The sequence below is a fragment of the Trachemys scripta genome, chromosome 2 (assembly GCF_013100865.1).
Source record: "Trachemys scripta elegans isolate TJP31775 chromosome 2, CAS_Tse_1.0, whole genome shotgun sequence".
In the NCBI taxonomy this organism is placed as follows: domain Eukaryota; kingdom Metazoa; phylum Chordata; order Testudines; family Emydidae; genus Trachemys; species Trachemys scripta.
In genome coordinates, this window is record NC_048299.1 from 42,090,019 (window position 1) to 42,106,625 (window position 16,607).

Here is a 16,607-nt window from a genome sequence, read left to right on the forward strand (position 1 = left end):
CCCAACTGCCTGTGTGTTTTTATTTTCTATGTATATGGAATACATGACAGTGTTATGTGGCATAAAGGCATGGGTTGAGATGAATGTGTTACTCTCCTTTAACTATTCTTTTACCTGATGGTTTATCAATCACTACCATTACAGATTCTTTCTTTCTATCTAAGGGCCTGATCCTGCTGAACACCCTCTTACTGACATCAACAGATATTGATGGCACACAACATCATATAACAGGGGTTGGCAACCTTTCAGAAGTGGTGTGCTGAGTCTTCATTTATTCTCTCTAATTTAAGGTTTTGCGTGCCAGTAATACATTTTAACGCTTTTAGAAGGTCTCTTTCTATAAGTCTATAATATATAACTAAATTACTGTTATATGTAAAGTAAATAAGGTTTTTAAAATGTTTAAGAAGCTTCATTTAAAATTAAATTAAAATGCAGAGCCCCCCGAACCGGTGGGCAGGACCTAGGCAGTGTGAGTGCCACTGAAAATCAGCTTGCGTGCCGCCTTTGGCACATGTGCAATAGGTTGCCATATAATATAATATTCAGGCATCTTGCAAGATTTGGCTCAAAGTATGCAAACTGTTTTCTTTATTTTTTTTCTTCAAGACAGATTTTTACAAGGAATTCAATGTTTCAGCCATTTTTGATTCATTGTTAATTTTGTCTTCCATTTATTAAATAAATCAGCCTGCTTACTCTCTAGTACTTTCCCCTCTTTTATATTCTCCTTAACTCCTCTGGCGATCATTAACTTCTTCTCCTGTTTTGCTAATCTTTTCTTTTCTCTCCAAGCCTTAACTGAATATTTGCATTTGTTTGCCTTCTCCAGTTTCCATTAGAGTTATTCTTTAAAAATCATGGGATCTTTGAGCAACCCCTCATGAAGTCACATTATTTGCCTTTTTTCTAAATTGGTTGCTTTTCAGAGGAATTTTAGACTGCCTTAATTCTGTTTTCTTTTCAGATTCCCCGGGATTACCCACAAACGTGAATTTTAATATACCCTCCCATTGCACTCACTGTAATTCTCCAAGATGTGCTTTCCTGAAAACTAAAACTAAGATATTCTTCTACACACCTGAGGAGCCTCTTTGATTATGTCAGTCTGGCTGTATTTGTTACCCAACAGATATCTATGTAAAAATCATCCATGATTTCTATGTCCTGTGGCTCACAGAACTTAGAGTTGTTTTTCCTCTCACTGTCATCTATGCCCAGGGTTTGGTGGCAGTAATTTCTGCTTTGTATCCTTATCTAAATTATTTCTTCACTTTGGCTTTGTAAATATTTGACATGTATCACAACATCTTCCACCTATCCTCTGATTTCTATATTCCAAATTTCTGGCTGTACCATAAGATAGAAGCAAAGTGGCACTCATTCATTCAATCAGGAAAGAGAAACAATATCATGTCACTTATGTTTCCAATCAGCAGATCTCAGATTTCAAATTCTGAATATCAACTACTTTAAAGCAAATGAAAAGCAAAAGGACATTTGAGGACAAAAGAAATGTAATTGTCATGAGCAACTACATTAGCAACTAGAGGACCCAACCAAAATCAGGGTTCCATTGTGCTAAATGCTGCACAGACAACCAAAGGGGAAATCCTGGCACCACTGAATCAGAGATGGGTTTCAGAGATGAATACTTACTTCATCGAGATGCTTCAATGTTGATAAGCTTCACAATGAAGCAACTGCTAACTGTTATGCAGTAGCGATTGCCAATAAATATGCTTTATTGGAAGGCCAGTTGTCTACCATAAAGGAAGGTTTACAGCTCTGATGTCAAAGAAAGTAGAGCATGAGCTCGGTCATGAAGGAGGTTGAAAGATGCAATTTTGAGGGATCTAAAAACCCTAAATCCTCCCATATTGACTCTTGATGAAGGAAGAAGACTTGTAAAGGACCATTCAAGACGGAAGTCCATTCTACATCACACCACAGCAGCATTATAGCCAAGTGAAACTACTGCTGGGTATTCAATGGAATCAGGGCCTAACCCAAAGAACTTACTACCTAAATAAACAAGACAGTCAAATGGTGGGAGGGGAAATAGATAAAACTATTAATTGTGAAATATTCTTCCAGCTTTAATACATACACTGACATAAAGTCACCACAGTTATTTCATGTTCTACATAAAAAGAAAACCTGTAGAATCTCATATATCCATATGTGATAATTGTTGTAAATATTGACTTTAAAGAAGACTACTTTACTTGAGATTTCACTTTGCATACTTGTAACCAAAACCATTTCAGCGTTTGACAGAGACAATCTAGTGAACAAACATTTTCAAAGGGCATCAAAAGCAAATAATATTTTCAGTGATTTCTCGCAAGTTAATTTTATTAATAATTTTCAATTGTTTTTCTTTTGGGATAAGAGACCTTGAGAGACTAAGTTAAATTTGTAGTAAACTGATCTTGTGATTGCCATATGTAGCAAATCCATCTGAACATATTTCAAGAGCTTATTCTATAATCTGACTGGACTTCAGAGTTTTTATGGAGAAATATTATGCAAGCAGAGTGTAGAGTCCAATATTACATTAAATGCTTACATCATTATCCAGTGTTTTTAGGCAACAATAAGAAATAGGAGGCAAAGCAGAAAGTTACAAGCTGCATTTTATTGATCTTAGCTTGCTAGTTCAGTGGGTGTTAAATATCGCAGTGCAGAATCCATTTTACTGGACTCAGGTGGCAATTACACTATTACTTTTCAAGGCAGTAATGAAAAACTCTGATTTAGCCATTGTCTGATATTAAAAATTATATTTGACTGCAGAGCTGGCATAATATAAATGTTCACTGGGTTTGCCAGAAACAAAGTGCACCAGCTCAAGATTTTGGTGTTAGTTCATGCTTTGTTATGTACATCTCTCTCCGACACTTGCTTGTCTTGACTGATTCCAGGCCACATCCATACTTCAGCGAAAGTGGCATGGTATGACATGTAATCAGACTGGTTTTTTCAATGCTTTTAGACCAATTCAAGAAAAGATAATTACGATGAACTCTGTCACAGTCAGTCAGTGAACCGGCAAAAATATTGGTTTCTTATCAGAGCTATTCTTTAAATAAGGGTGGGAGGGATAGCTTAGTGGTTTGAGCATTGGCTTGCTAAACCCAGCATTGTGAGTTTAATCCTTGAGGGGGCCACTTAGGGATCTGGGGCAAAATCAGTATTTGGTCCTGCTAGTGAAGGCAGAGGGCTGGACTCAATGACCTTCCAGTTCTATGAGATAGGTATATCTCCATTTATTATTAAGAGTGGAGCAAGGGAACATTAGGGGACATTTCAGGGTGTTTTTTTTTTTTTAAAGAGAAGACTTTGCCTTCTAAGGGTGGCCTCTTCTACAAGTTTCACTGTATTGTATAATTCTGTCAGCAAAGCGTAAAGGAAAATATTCAGATTATTAACTATTCAAACCCATAGTCAAACTGTTATAATATTTGACTCCAGGAAAAAAACAGAACTTTTCAACATGCTTTAGCACTGAATTGCTATATAAAAAAAAATAATTTATCCAAGATGTTTGTCAGGTGTGGAAAATGCAGAGCAAAGTTCACTAATTACCCTAAGCTACAAGCAAAGCTAATGGCCCATGTTCATGAACTTTCATGCCACAGTGAAAAATTATGATTTCTAACTAGAAAAGGTGAGATGACATGAGTGAATTTAGTATTGAAGAGTCTGAGCAGCATGCTCTGCCCTCCTACACCAGTATAATAGAAGCCTGCAGCATATAGGCACTTTTGTGGTCTAAAACAAGAATCTTGAAGGTAAAATTACCTTGATCTTGATAAACTGATGTAAGACATGGGGTGGGGGGGCTTAGGTAGCTCAGTGGCATTATCAGGTCACCTCTGAAGACCTGGGCTTAATTCGTGATTTAGGACACAAATTAAAATATGTTAGTGTCACACTCCTTGGGTCACTGACAGGAACCTCCTGCTGCTGTTAAATCTGCCGGGGCCCCTGCCCACATAAGTGAGAGTCTTATCAATACTAAACTGAGCCACAGAGTCTGTCTGCATTCAAAGGAGTTTGGGGCTCCTGGTTCCCCACTCCTCATGTCCTTTCAGAATAGTCCCCAATTCACTACCCCTGGGAAGGGTGGAGGGCTGTAGCGCAGAATGCTTAATGGCTCAACTTAGGGATTTGCCAAACCTTTCCTGTCTAGCCAGTATACTGGGGCCAGCCACCTCTTTGAAGGCATGGGGAATTGGTGAATGACCTTCCTTAGGACAGTTTCCCTGAATTTCTCCAGGAGTTCCTCTTGGGAGCTGTAGACCTCCTGTCTGTTCTCTCCCAGAGCTGCTTACCAATTGCCTGGAACTTCCTGCTTTTAAATCCTTATTCCTCCCCTGTCAAGACTGGCACGGATGGAGAGGCAGGGCCAGTTTTGCCATAGCAGCTCTTTAACCTCTTTTTCTACACATCTCAGAACACTCCATCTCCCCCTCAGAATCAGGGTAAGGGTGAAAGAGTTGTGTGCAAGGGAAGTGTGATGAGGGGTACATTAGGGATGCCCCGGGAGCCTGTCAACTGACACTATGACCAGAACCCACAGTAGTTGTTCACATCCTTGTGGATGATAGACCAATAAAAATGGGCTGTACTTTGGTTGAGGGTTTTCCTTTCTCCCCAGGTGTCCTGTAGATGTGTCATGACTGGGACAGGGGTTGTCTGACCTAGTGGTCGGAGCGGAAGGTGGGAGCCAAGAGGCAGGCTGGGTCTGGATACCAGGAAACCAGAATCTGAGAGGCCAGAGAGCAGATCGAAAGTCAGGTGGCAGGCAGAGAGTCAGATTATGAGGAGATCAGAGTGTGAGACAGGCCAAAGGGTGGATTGGGAGTCAAGGTCAAGAGGAGGGCCAGGTTAGGACAGCAGGTCAGAGTCAGGCAGTAGGAGCAGGTAGGACAAAGGAAGCAGTTCAAAGCAGGGAAAAACCCAGTTGCACAGACAACTTCCTGTTCATTTGCTTGGTTTAAATAGAAGCAGTCAACCAGTCAGAACCCTCAGGTTTTGCCAATTAGATCCCAGGACTGGAAATCATCTGCCAAAGTTGAGCTTCAAGTTGTGACAAGTGTTAGCAGCTCAGCAGGTGGTGGGTCTGAACATACTAATTTCTAAGAGCCCTGTAGACCAGGGTTTGAGACCTAAGGCTCCTGACCGCATGGTACCTCACAGGTTAGCCCCACTACCTCCTTCCTATATATTGTGGGGACCAGAAATTAGGGCCTGACTTTGTTGATCTGTTTGTCTTGCTCAATGTGATGGATCCATTCACCCCAAAGATCAAAACAAGGCCACTGATTCAGTAGTTGGGGTTCCCACAGTTTGCCATTTTTATCAACATTTATTGGAGGCCTGGCTAAGCAGGGGATTGGCCCATTGTTCCCATACAAAGTCAGTACTTCAGGAAAGAATGTCACCCTCTATAAGGTTGTCAAGGCCTGAGAAGTTGGGTGGTGGGTTTCTGCACCCTGCAGAAACTTCCTCTGGGTCAGGTTATTAGCCTACCCCAACCAATTCACAATGGCCAGCTTTTGTCTCCAACTGCCTAGAGAGGCTGGCCTTGTCACAGATCCTCTCCCACATTCACCTAATACTTCTTGAAAAAGTCTGCCAATCTTTTTCTACTATGACAGGGTATGCAAAGGAAGGTATGCTAACCTAAAGAGAAGGTTTGCCAGCGTTAATGTATATTTTGTGTCAGGTAGGGATTCACGCCTCCCTGCCTACACTGGAGCAAGACCATCTCCCCAGCCTTTCCTTCTGTCCACCTAACTGCTCCTGGTAGAGGCAGTCTTAGCAGAAGTGTCCCAGCTGCCCACTGACACCTGGCACTGCAGAGGCACTGTGCTCTGTCTTAGGGGCAGATGAAATTCAATGTTAAGTGAAAATTAATGCACATTGGAAAACGTAACCCTAATTGTACATATAAAACAAGGGGGTCTAAATTAGCTGTCACCACTCAAGAGAGATCTTGGAGTCATCGTAGATAGTTTTCTGAAAACATCTGCTCAAGGTGCTGCAACAGTCAGAAAAGCTAATTGAATGTTAGGAACCATTAGGAAATGGATAGATAATAAGACAGAAAATATCACAATGACACTAAATAAATTCATGGTATGCCTGCACCTTGAATACTGCATGTAGTTCTGGTCATGTCATCTCAAAAATATATTAGAATTAGAGAAGTTATAGAGAAGGGCAACAAAAATTATTAGGGATATGGAACAGCTTCCATGTGAGGAGAGATTAAAGACTGGGATTGTTCATCTTAGAAAAGGTGACTAAGGGGGGATACGATAGAGGTCTATAAAATCATGAATGGTGTGGATAAAGGGAATAGGGAAGTGTTATTTGCCCCTTCATATAGCACACAAACCAGGGGTCACCCAATGAAATTAAGAGGCAGCAGGTTTAAAATTAATATAAGGAAGTACTTCTTCAAACAGTGCACAGTCATCCCGTGGAACTCGTTGCCACACGATGTTGTCAAGGCCAAAAGTTTAAGTGGGTCCAAAAAAGAATTAGATAAGTTCATAGAGGGTAGGCGCATCAATGGCTACTAGCCAAGATGGTCAGGGGCACAACCCCACAGTCTGGGTATCCCTAAACCTCTGACTGCCAGAAGCTGGGAGTGGACAACAGAGGGTAGATCACTCAATTTCCCTATTCTGTTCATTCCCTCTGAAGCATCTGGCACTGGCCCCTGTCGGAAGACAGGATACTGGGCTACACAGACCATTGGTCTGACCCAGTTGGTCATTTTTATGTTCTCCAGAAAGAACTACAAACCTCTAAGAAGTCCTTTAGGAGCCTCCAGTTGGTCTTCCCAGTGCATCTGACAGACTTCTGGATTTGTCTGAGAAAGTCCCTTCCTAGATTACTGCAGCTTCCCTGGGCCATTCCTCAGCTCTGTTTCTTGGGGTCCTTGACACCCCTACATCTGACTCCAGAGTCCCACTTTGAGGTGGACTGTCTCCCCAACCCATCCAAGGTTCTGTTCAGTCAGGCCCTCCAGTTACCCATATACTACTTCCTGGTGTTGCTGGTGGGCAATCAGCAGTCATATAATTTTCCATGAGGCAGAACGCCTCCACCAGCATCCCTGTGAAATGCTTTAACACCCAGGCCTTTGCCCCAGAAGGTAGGATGTGAATGGATGATTCCACCAAAACAAATTCAGCTAGTCATATTCCTGTCCTGGCTTCTGGCATTAACCAGCACCAACATGATGTCTCAAGCACAGAGCCACCGCTCAGGGACATGCTTCTGCAGGATACTTCTCCACTTGGAAGTGTCAGCAGTAGATTTCCACTGTAATATCCAAATAATCTAGGACAGACATTTTGACTTTCAGATAGTCCTGTGCAGCCATTGCATGTCATTCTCGATATATGCCTGGGCTTGTCCAGTAAGGAAAGGAGCCATCAGGATGGACCCATGTTCCTGTGGCCACTGGGCTGCTTGAGCCATTTGTTCAAATATTACAAGAAAGGGATTGGGGTCATTGTCCAGGCCCATTTCTTACCAATTTCACCAGTATGGATGGGGCTTCTGTCATTGGACTTGTCGGGCTCATTGGCATCCCCAGGGGTACTCTGGTTGTCTTTAAAAAAAAGAGACAAAATGTGTTGGACCATCTGCTGTTGTTGGTCTTGCTGTTATTTCCCTTCGCAGCTGTTGTTGTGGCATCTGTTCCTGCTGCTGCTTAGCTAATTGCTGTAGCAGCGGTTGTTGCTGCTGCTGCACGATTTGCTGCTGTTGATTTTCTGTCAGCCATTTCAGCAGCCTAAGTCCATTTTGTTCAGACTGCCCATGAGTGTGAGTAACTTCTGCTCTATTCCCTCCCTCCCTTTACATCACACTTGATCGTATGCCCACATTCTCTACCATTTGTAAAACTCTTCAGGTCATTGATGGACACTGCCTACTATCTGGGCTCTGCTAAATCCACAGGGCACCCCTGCCCACATAAATGGGAGTCTTCTCAATACTAAAATGAGCCAAATAGTTTGAAGGAGATGGGGGTTCTTTCAGTACAGTCACAAATTCACTACCCCTGGGACGGGTGGAGGGTTGTATCACAGAATGCTTTATGGCTCACCTTGGGGTTTGCCAAACCTTTCCTGCCCAGCCAGTACACTGGGGCCCATGGCCTCCTGGTAGGTGCAGGGAATTGGTGAATGACCTTGAAGGCAATTTCCCTGAGATTCTCCAGGAGTTCCTCTTGGGAGCTGTCCGCTCTCCCACAGAACTGCCCACCAACTGCCTTGAACTTTCTGCTTTAAAACCCTTATTCTTATCCCAACATGACTGACAGGATTAGAGAGGCGGGGCCAGCTTTGCCAACAACAGCTCTTAACCCCTTTGTCACCGGGGGGGGTTTAAGCACCCCATCACAGTTGGTTTGATCATCTCCTCCATATCCCAAAATTACCACTGAATTGAGCATATCTGGCAGACTGTATTAAAGAAAAGGCCAGGACTGGAACAGCAGGGTTAGTACAGGTCAAAATGATTTACTATTTTTAAATCCACGGTTCTGATTCTCCTGCCAATTGAAGTTGATTACCTTCCATGCGAGTAGGATCAGGCCCTACACTTGCATTTTAGGCAAAGGTTTTGCAAGTGAGGTTCTTACCCACGAAAGCTTGTGATCCCAATACTTCTGTTAGTCTTAAAGGTGCCACAGGACTCTCTGTTGCTTTTTACAGATTCAGACTAACACGGCTACCCCTCTGATACTTGGTAATTAGTATGTGACAGTATTTTTGGTTATTTCTAAAAAGATGCTCTAAGAACATTTCAATGTGTTTTATGCTGTATATAGATAGCTAGATTCCAACTCTAGCCCTACAGGCAGACCCCTTAAAATCAATGACCTTTTCTTCCCTGGGGAGAAAGATGAGTTCTTAACTGGAGAGAGCTAGCTGGAAGAAAATCTTAGCGAATACAAGGCACTTTGTAGCTTTCATGTTGTTTCCAAGTTGAATTAAAGCCTGTAGTCTGGTTAGCTTACTTGAATTAAGAACACACTTTTGGGGACAAGGCCTTTGGGACTCTACACAGGGGCAGGGGTCTACCAATGCAAATGCATTTGCAGAATTAGGCTTTTAAGCTCTGACTCTGCATTGAGATCCACACAGGTAAACCGGTGAGTTCAGGCACAACTCCACAGGAGTTAATGGGGCTTAATGTTTGAAGGGTCCCTATGCCTATGTGATCAATTTCAGAACTGGGGCTTAGGTTGTAAACATTTTAGGGCGGGATACTGTCTTCCGTGTCCAATACTATGCCAAGCACACTGTTGGCCCTTCAATAAATGGTATGATTAAGCAATATATTTAATACTAGATTGTTTTGGACAAAGACTAATGCTCCCATAACCTTTTAATCTAATATATATATTTAATTTACTAGAAGATAATTGTAAACTTATACCACTCCATTTATCATTTCTTTGATCTAATCTATAATCTTTCCTGCAGCCTTGGCCAATATTTCTGCTCAATTTACCTTTCACTTCAATTTTATTTGCTGGAAGAAAGGTAATTTGACAATAATTTGATCTAAGTGGTTTTCTGCTTCCTGTCAATTACTGATCATGGTTTTCTGCCTAATTTAAATGAGTTATCAATTAAACTCATTATTTAATGCTTACCAGACAGTTCTGAACTCTCCATCTGGCTACTGCCACTTTAAATAATCCATTTAACATAAGATAATAGCACTATGTTGCTTTTGGGTACTTTGTAACATGGGCGTAGGTGTTATTTAAAATTAGATTTTTCATTTAGTTATCAAGGGAGACAGTGACTTCTTAATTGACAGTGATGAAATTTATGTATTCTGGAACTCTGACTGCAGAAAGTCATCGTGATTTTTTTAAATGACAGATACAAGTTTACCAGAATGTTGGGATAATGCAGAGTAAGATTATTAGCTAAAATATGCTGTTAAGAGATTGATTACTTCTTAATATCAGTATTACTTGGTTTCCAACCTACAAATATATAAATACAGCGTCACTGTTTATCAAATGACAGTTTCATCACATCTAGCAAAATGTAAAGCAAAAGGTAAAAGCACATCCGGAGCCATGTTAAATTTTGTTTTAAAATCTGACGCCAGGTGAATGTCACATGGGTTAGGGTTTTGTTATAAACTTGAAGCGATCGTGGACCTTTCAAACAAACTTACTCTCTTCTACCACATGAACAACATACTAAGAACACCAAAGAGCTGCCACTTGCCCTACGGGGTGCAGGGGATGTCCTGTATTCTCCAACTGCCCTGAACATGCATAAGGGGTTATGGATCTTCTCTGTCCCAGCTCAATAAAACATGTTCTCACTACATGGTAAGGTACATTAGGCATGTTCTCTCTTTCTCTCTCAAAATAGACATGATGACATTACAAATATGGCAGGATGCACTATTAAAATTAACATGAAAAGAGAACGGATGAGTTATAGAGCCCTGTTTAAGCCCACAAAGTCAGGATTGACTAATTTGGCTTATTATTATGCATGATCAATTGAGTCAACAATAAACCATACAAACACTGGGTAAAATGCAAAACAAGACCGTACACAAATATAGCTACTCATAGTAATTGTTGGGTTCAAACAAATAGGTCACTAAAAATAAAATGAAAAAAAAATCACTCATTCATCCAGACCATCTTAGCAACATTGGATAAGATTTTTAAGTTCCTATAAATGAAGCTCTATCCCTTTCATTCATAATCAGGAATTTATTCCTAGGAAATATCAAAATGACTGTTGATTGTTGATAAGAGCTGAGATTACTCAATTTGGACTGCTGTTGAGTGTCCTGATTTGAAATCCTACCAAGAGATATGTAATAATGTAAATATTGAAAACACGAGATCTTTATATTATTTACAAGTCAAATATTGTACTGTGAAATATGGATTCTAGACAACTCTTGAGACCTTTAACCATATTTGAGGAGTTGACCTAGGAGCAAGCTGGAACAAAACATTTAAATTTAAGGTATATACAATTTTGATTGAAAGAGATGTTGATAAGAAGACAACCCAGACAAAAAGATGGGAGAGGGATTTGGACAAATAAATTGATCTGGATGAGTCGGCCTCCCTGGGGAAGGGAATATACATCTCAATTTGTGTAGCTCCTAAAGAAGTTTAATAACTTTACAGTAGAACCTCAGAGTTACGAACACCTCAGGAATGGAGGTTGTTCGTAGCTCTGAACAAAATGTTATGGTTGTTCTTTCAAAAGTTTACAACTGAACTTTGACTTAATACAGCTTTGAAACTTTAGTATGCAGAAGAAAAATGATGCTTTCCCTTTTTTTTTTTTTTTTTAGTAGTTTACGTTTAACACAGCACTGTACTGTATTTCTTTTTTTTGATCTCTGCTCCTGCCTGATTGCATACTTCCAGTTCCAAATGAGGTGTGTGGTTGACTGCTCAGTTCATAATTCTGGTGTACTACTTACTGTACTATACAGACTGCATTTGACTCCAATTACAATTCAACATATTTTTGCTAATAGGGAGGCGCTCTGTTGGAGAGATTGCAGGGAAAGGGGAACAAACTTGTATAAGTGGTGGTTGTGTCCAGCAGTTAGACAGTTTTGGAAGGAAATTAAAGAGATTCATCTTATGACAAAATGCAAGCTTCCTAGAGATCCCCCAACTTGCTTACTTAATGCTTCAGATCAGATCTACGCTTTACAGAGAATGCCAAATGAATTTCTTTTTTTTATTATTGTTAGCAGCTAGACTTTGTACTGTTTAATAAAATTAATATATAGATGGCATATGACTACAGTTAAGATTCATCATATTTTTGCTAATAAGAAGGTGCTTTGTTGGAGAGATTGCACATTAGTGAAAAACTGTGACTTCTCCTCCTATGAACAGTGGCATAGTAAAATATAGACTGTCCTTCTAACAGAAAAGCTTTCACATCAAGTATATTCACAAGGTAAGTGTCAAAAAAAGAGGATATGTATAAGTTTTGTCACTCTTTTTGGTGCACTCAGAGAAGTGCTCCCCAGCTAGAGAACCAAAATCTTTGACCAATCTTTGAATATTAACCTGATTCTGGATAAACAACATATAACATAGTAAGTTCAGGTAAAATTACAATACTTTAAGAAAAAATTTCCCCAAAAAAATACAAATGTAAGGAAGGTACCTCCAAGGTTTGCTGAAGGAGAAGAGTGACTGTTGACAGGAAGGGAGAAGGGCCAATTGGGAGGCTAAAGCACAGAGATGGGCTCAAGGCAGAGAGTTTGGCTCCAGACCCAAACTTTCCTATAGTTCAGAGACGTTCAGGGCTAGGTGTCAGGATCATGGGTGAAGATAAGACAGAACTAGTGGCAGGGGCTTGGGAGCAAGGAATCAAAGCCATGGGTCAAAGCAGGAGTCTGAAGGCAAGCCAAGGGTCAGAGCCAGAGATGGGGTCAGGAATTGGGCCAAGGGTCCAGGTATCAGGGTCAGTATTGCACTTGTGGGGTGACGGAAGGCCAATTGGGAGTCAGGATCCAAGTCAGAGCCAAGGTCAATACCAGGAGTTCCAAAGCAAGGCAGTCATAGGATCCACATTGATGCCTAGACACTTGCTGGTATGCCCTATGGGCTTATATAGGATCAGGGAGCCAATCAGGAATCACTAAGATTGGTGTCAGTCGGATTACCTGAGGCAGAACTTCCCATGGCATGCAATCTAGGCAAATTGTGGGGCACAGGGAGTGGTCCGATTACAGCTGCTGCCAAGTAGCAGTGTGGGGATTTTGGTTGGCTGGTAGCCTCACAGGCCCGGATTCAAGTACTGCTGGTTCTTTATCTCACTAAATATATAGGGCCAGCCTCTGTGTTCAGATCTAAGTTCAGAACTGGATGTCCCCAAAGTTTGGACGTGTTTAGATCCAGAGTTTTGGCTCATCTCTAGTGCCAACTTGACAAGAAGTCCGAGGGATAACATTTGCCTTCACCATTCATATTGGGGTTCCCAATTGCTGAGATCACATTCACAATTAACCTCTAGCCCTGTGAGCTAAGCATGTGTGGGATCAAAGCTTAACCCAGATCTAATTACAACCAACAAAATATTGACTTACTGAAAAATGTGGTCTTTTCTACAGTTTTTAATATCTCATTATGATTTGACATGGATACTTCAGCTATGGAGAAATCATTCAGTAATGCTAAAACAGATGAAATAGTACTAATCCAGGGAGATGTGTTATCTGGAAAGAATAAAGATACAATAGGTACCCAGGTAAAAGTCTGCATTTTAATATCTTTCACATGGAGTCTCATCAAAAAATTCAATAATGCTCCAAATATTTCTTTGAGAATCAGGGTAGCATCTGTCCTTTTCTTTACTATAGTTTTAAATGTTTAAAACTACATATGGCAATGATAATAACAGGTCTAAAGGTAAATGTTGGACATTCATTGCTCAGATGTGGAAGTGATTGCCTGGGGTTACCCCAAGTCTCTCCTTGTCTGCTATCCACTCTGTCATAGTAGCCATTGACGTGACAAAGACAAAAATGCAGCTAGAGAAGCAGATTACCTTTGCCTCTGTAGACCTGCCCTAATTTAGCAGGAAGAGAAAAAGACTGAGTTATCCATAGGCACCACAGCACTTAGACGTTATACAGGTATATGGTTACTGCCACTGCTATTGGTATAATCAGTGCCGTTGTTACATTTTCACATACTTTTATTGCTAATTGCACTATTCCCTTTCACACATGTGTTTCAGGAAGATATTGGGTCAGATTCTGTTCTGAGTTAGTGGTAAAATTCTGGAGTAATTTTATTTACCCCCAATTTCCCTTATTAAAAATACTGAAGTACCCTGTGGCACTGATCCAAGATACTTGGAGAGGTTGGGGGGATGGGAGGTGTATGAAGGCCAAAAGTGGGGATTCAGGAAAGATTTATTTCAGGATAGGGTCCCCATTGAGTATGGGTTGTAGCTTCTTGATGATCTCCAAGCTCATCATCAGAAGCAAGCTCCCCTCAGACTAGGATGCACCAACTCAGAGTGGTACCAGACCCTGCTAGAAAAACAGTTCCAAAACCTGTAGACATAACAACCCCCACAACACCCCCCTTTCAAGATCCATGGATCCTACACATGCCTATCACAACATATAGTTTATCTCATCTAGTGCACTAAATGTCCAAAAACTCTGTAGGTGAAACTAGACAATCACCATACTCTTGAATGAACTTGTGATGGAAAATTATAAGACAAAAACACCCCATTACCTGTGGGTGAACACTTTTCACAAAGTGATCACTGTATATTCACCTATCAGCTCTCATCCTCAAAGGAAACCTGTGCAACACTTTTAAAAGATGAGCCTCCTCAATGATCATAGACCACTACCAGGTGGCTTCATTGCCAAGTGACCTCTCCACTGGCAAACCAAGTTTTCCTGGATAGGAACCAGACTTGTGTCTTGATGTGTTTGTTTTTGAATAGAAGCCCATCAACATTTAACCACCATATATTGTAACCGTTGGAATTTCAGTCCAACGTGGACATAAAAGACAACAGAGTAGGCAAAGGACTGCACATTCAAAATGGAGTTTGCAGGCTGATAAAGATACACAAAGAGCTCATATCTCACACAGAATTCATAAATTGTACAGATCCCCCAAATCACACAACCTAAAGATTCTCTTATCTATCTTGTAAATTCCAAAGGTAGAGTATAATGCTGCATATATTATATACCTTTGGAATTTACTATATAGATTATTCCTACAGCTGGTCAAAAATTTTCCAACAGAATGATTTTCTGTTGGGAAATTCCATTTTGTTGAAATCAAAACTTTCCACGAGAATGTGCTGACTTCAGTGAAATTTATTCTAAAAATGTTAGGGGTGGTTTCAAGATGTTTTTATTCAACTTCATTTTTAAAGTCAAGAGACAGAGTATCCTGGGTAAGCTGATCTTTGGCGAGATGTTTCTTTCTGAAGTTTGTTCTGGATTTCTCTGGGCTTAATGAAACAGACAGACAAAGTAACCAATTTATGATCAGCCATGATGCTATTTTAACACTGCAGTTGTCATTTACGTCTGTCAAAACCACACTTCAACATTTCACAAAACAAGTACATATGTATAGCCACAATCCTCTATTGCATGTGTTATGTTGGCAACATTTTTAATCTAGCAGTCAGTTTCAAATTGGTGCTGTAATTCCTACAGCAGAATGGCCACAGTACACTTTACCAAAACCTTTAATGCACAGTGCTGTATATTTCCTAATGACCTCTTCCTAAAGATTTGTTGAGCTGGCTGGTTGAAACACTGCCCAATGGACTGGCTGACATACTATGTAGTTGACTATTGGTGGACTTGTCCTTGGAGATGTGAAAAATCTCTCCAAGCCTTACCCCTTTAGGGTATGCATTACTCTTCTGCCAACATATTCGTAACAGTGTGAAATAGCTATTTACCAAAAGAAGAACCTGCAAGGAGGAGCAGAATAATAGAGGTCAGCGACCGGCCACCATTTGATGAATGCTTTGCTGGTAACTATGTGTCCCTGGCAAAAAAAATCAATCTAGAATATTTTGTGCTACATTTTTATTCCAGGCCTGTGGAGCTGAGGGATTCATTACATATTGGCAATGTATCATCAGCCATTTTAGACAGAGTCACTTTCCTTGGAGCATCCGACCTATTTCCATTTGTGCTGCTGAAGACTGGCCATGTTCTTTCACATACACAGCAACCTTTTCATTCTGGGGAGTTAACTTCTAATAACCATAAAGAGGGAACTGAGTGATTAAAAAGAGAAGCTACTCCATCAGAAATGCTTTTGTTTCAGTCTTTTCAGCACTGAGGCTCTTTGTGTTAAAAGGCCCTGAAAACAAGTTCTGGTATTTTTCCTCTAAAATAGCATTTCAAAACTGGGAATACCATCTGTCCACCTTTAGACCCTCCTGCTGACTCCAGTGTAACAGATGGTACAAACAGCCTGGCTTATATTTGTTGGATCAATATAAGGGACAAAATACCCGCCAGATTGCTGATGACTTACATGTTGCATATTCTGGCAATAGATGGCTTAGCAACAGTGGCACTACCCTAAAGGGAAAATTACTGAGACAGATCATTTTCTGGGTTGTTTCAGTCAAACACTATAATGTGGTTTACATTTTTCCTTTTTGGCATGGTGCATTTTCTTCCCTCCAAACCACATCTTCCTGCAGCTGAGATTACAGTAGGGTCAAGCCTCAATTCCTTCTGCTTTATCTCAGCTTCCTTCTATTGGACTCGGTATTTATTCTCCATCCCCAGAATGGATCTCATCTGCTACACTTTTAATCTTCTCCGTGACTCTATTTTGTGCAGACAGTTAGGCACACACACTCAGTGATTCCCAGCCTCACTCATTCCTGACCCCACATTATTTCATCTAAGCATCTAAACAATAGACCTTGAATCCTTTCCTTGAGTCTATGTCATAGTGCATGTGAAAGTGAAGCTGGGTTTTTCAGAGTGTTCAGGAATATAGCTGGCAGTTGAAAACACTATCCAGA